This window comes from Chiloscyllium plagiosum, chromosome 13 (assembly GCF_004010195.1).
Source record: "Chiloscyllium plagiosum isolate BGI_BamShark_2017 chromosome 13, ASM401019v2, whole genome shotgun sequence".
Classification (NCBI taxonomy): Eukaryota; Metazoa; Chordata; class Chondrichthyes; order Orectolobiformes; family Hemiscylliidae; genus Chiloscyllium; species Chiloscyllium plagiosum.
The window spans coordinates 81,512,634-81,515,627 of NC_057722.1; the positions used below are offsets into that span (position 1 = coordinate 81,512,634).

At 42.3% G+C, this 2,994-nt stretch overlaps 1 protein-coding gene across 1 annotated transcript in view; it reads left to right on the plus strand.

Annotated features, from left to right (window-relative positions):
• irs1 (insulin receptor substrate 1) overlaps window positions 1-2,660 on the plus strand; it is a 99,551-nt gene extending 96,891 nt beyond the window's left edge. Inside the window, exon 4 of the transcript XR_006313483.1 lies at window positions 1,817-2,660. The gene's annotated coding sequence lies outside the window, so the exon portion shown is untranslated. The remainder of the gene's footprint in view (window positions 1-1,816) is intronic.
• The last annotated feature ends 334 nt before the right edge of the window (window positions 2,661-2,994 follow it).

The following is a 2,994-nucleotide window of genomic DNA, read 5'->3' on the forward strand; positions in this document are numbered from 1 at the left end:
ATCCTTGTGGCACTCCACTGGTCACAGGCCTCCAGTCTGAAAAACAACCCTCCACCACCACCCTCTGTCTTCTACCTTTGAGCCAGTTCTGTATCCAAATGGCTAGTTCTCCCTGTATTCCGTGAGATCTAACCTTGCTAATCAGTCTGCCATGGGGAACCTTACCGAACGCCTTACTGAAGTCCATATAGATCACATCTACTGCTCTGGCCTCATCAATCCTCTTTGCTACTGCTTCAAAAAACTCAATCAAGTTTGTGAGACATGATTTCCCACGCATAAAGCCATGTTGACTATCCCGAATCAGTCCTTGCCTTTCCAAATACATGTACATCCTGTCCCTCAGGATTCTCTCCAACAACTTGCCCACCACCGAGGTCAGGCTCACCAGTCTATAGTTCCCTGGCTTGTCTTTACCACCCTTCTTAAACAGTGGCACCATGTTTGCCAACCAAATGACAAACAGCAGTGGCCTCAAAACAGATCCTTGCGGTACCCGACTAGTAACTGAACTCCAGGATGAACATTTCCCATCAATCACCACCCTCTGTCTTCTTTCAGCTAGCCAATTTAGCTCTCTCTTAGGTCTTTCCTGGCCAACTTGTAACACTCAAGCACCCTATCAGTGTGCACTATCTAAAGATGCACTGCAGAACGTCACCAAAGATCCTTAGGCAGCACCTTCCAAACCCATGACCATTTCCATCGAGAAGGACAAGGGCAGCAGATACATGGAAATACCATCACCTTCAAGCCAAGCCACTCCTATAGTGACTTGGAAAGATTTGAATTGATTTGACTATTATTGTCATATGTACTGAATGGAAATATTGTGCTAACCAGACAAACCATAGGTTACATCAGCACATCAGAGTAATAAAGCACAGTGCGGAATCCAGTGTCAGAGTGGCAGAGATGGTGCAGAGACAGATCAACTCTAACATATAAGAAGACTGCTCATATGTCTAATAACAGCAGGGAAGAAGCTGTTCTTGAATCTGTTCATATGTGTTTTCAAACTTCTGTATTTTTGGTCTGCTGAAAGGGTGGAAGAGAGTATAACTGGGGTGTTTGATTATGTTGGCTGCTTTTCAGAGGCAGACAGAGTCAATGGAAGGAAGGCTGGTTTTCGTGATGGACTGAGCTGTGTTCACAACTGGTCGTGGGCAGAGCAGTTGCCGTGCCAAGCTGTGATGTGTCCAGATAGGATGCTTTAAATGTTGCATCTATAAAAATTGGTAAGAGTCATTGTGGACATGCCAAATTTCCTTAGGCTCATGAGGAAGTAGAGGTGTTGGTGTGCTTTCTGGAATGTAGCATCGATGTGGATGGACAAGGACAGATCATTGGCCATGAAGTAGAAACTTCAAGCTCTTGACCACCTCCACCTCAGCCCCACCTGCACCTCACACCCAGACAAAGGCGTGCCCTCCACTCTGCTTTCTGACGTTGATGACCAGCTCCTTTGTTTTGCTGACAGTGAGGGAGAGATTGTTGTCTCTACAGCATGTCAGTAAGCTGTCTCTCTCCCTCCTGTCCTCTGTCTCCTCATCATTGCTTGAGACCCAACCCAATATGATCGTGTCATCAAGTTTGTCAATGGGGTTAGAGCTGCATTTGGCCGTACAGTTGTGAATGTATAAGGAGTATAGTAAGGCACTGAGTGCGCAGCCTTGTGGGGCACTGGTGTGGAGGGTTATTGAGGTGGTGTTGTCGCCTATCCTGACTGATTGCAGTGTGTGGGTCAGGAAGTCAACCCATCACCATTCTCTTGCTGTTGCTGCCTCTTCCTAATGGCATTGTCGATCTTCCACAGCACATGACTGATGCAGTTCAAAGCAGCAACTCACCATCACCCTCTCAAGGATAACTGGAGTGGAACTGAATGATGGCCCATGTCCCACCAGAGAATAAAAACAAGGTGCTGTTTGATAGCACTGCTAATGGCACTTTCCAACACTTCACTGATGATACCGGAGATTGTACTCGATGTCCTTAAGAAAACGCCAAGGACACTGCTTTATTATCTACTGTCTTCACCTGTCCTTCTTCAATGATTTGTGCACATATGCACCCACTGTAAAATTGTAACCCCTATTATATATTGTATTTCACTGCTCTTCTGACCAAACGGCATCATCTCACACCGCTCTGTATTGAATAGATACATTTGAAATCTAGTCTTAATCTTATGCCAATGCTATATGCGGAAATTTAATTTTTCAAACCAATTATTCATTCGCAAGGAACTTCAGCCTTGACTGGCTTTGAAGCAATAATTACTTTTTCACGTCTTGCAATTCCAAATTTGTTATCTGCATAACAAAATAAAAACTGATAAGCTCTGAAAATGTCGCATTGTCTCCAAACATAATTGTAAAAACTCAGGCTTTTATCTTACTCATTTCTTTAAATTGAGACACAAATTATTGCAGTGTGTCCTCTTGCACAGTTACGATTGTACAAAAACTTGATGCAAAATAATTTGTATCAAGTTTATAACACTGGCTCCGTTTAAAAATTAAGCATTTGGAATTGAATGCCAACTTTATACATGGAAATACTGAAAAAAAGTTCTCAAAAGCCATTTCCATTTGTCTTACAGCATTGTATTTTGAAGTTGTTATTTAAGTCAGTTGGAGAATAATGAGTGCCTTTGTGGATCCAGAATGTTGTAACATGAAAACTCAATTAACAGTTTAGTGTTCTGTACCTTTCTAATTAACTGTAAATAATGACACAGAATAAAAAGCTGTAAAATGCTAAATATGTGACAAGGAAGTCATTATTGTTTGGTCCGTCATGCCACCAAGATGTTTGAGATAAAATTGAACCAGTAACTAACCGGACAGTAACTGTAGGTATTCACTCTGGATATGTATGATTCTTATTTATCATTATTTAATCTTTTGTTCTCTTAATACTATTTCCCAGCTCGGAGCGAGTGACCTGGCTTGGGGTCATCTGCCAATGTTGTGTTCCCTTTTTTGCTTT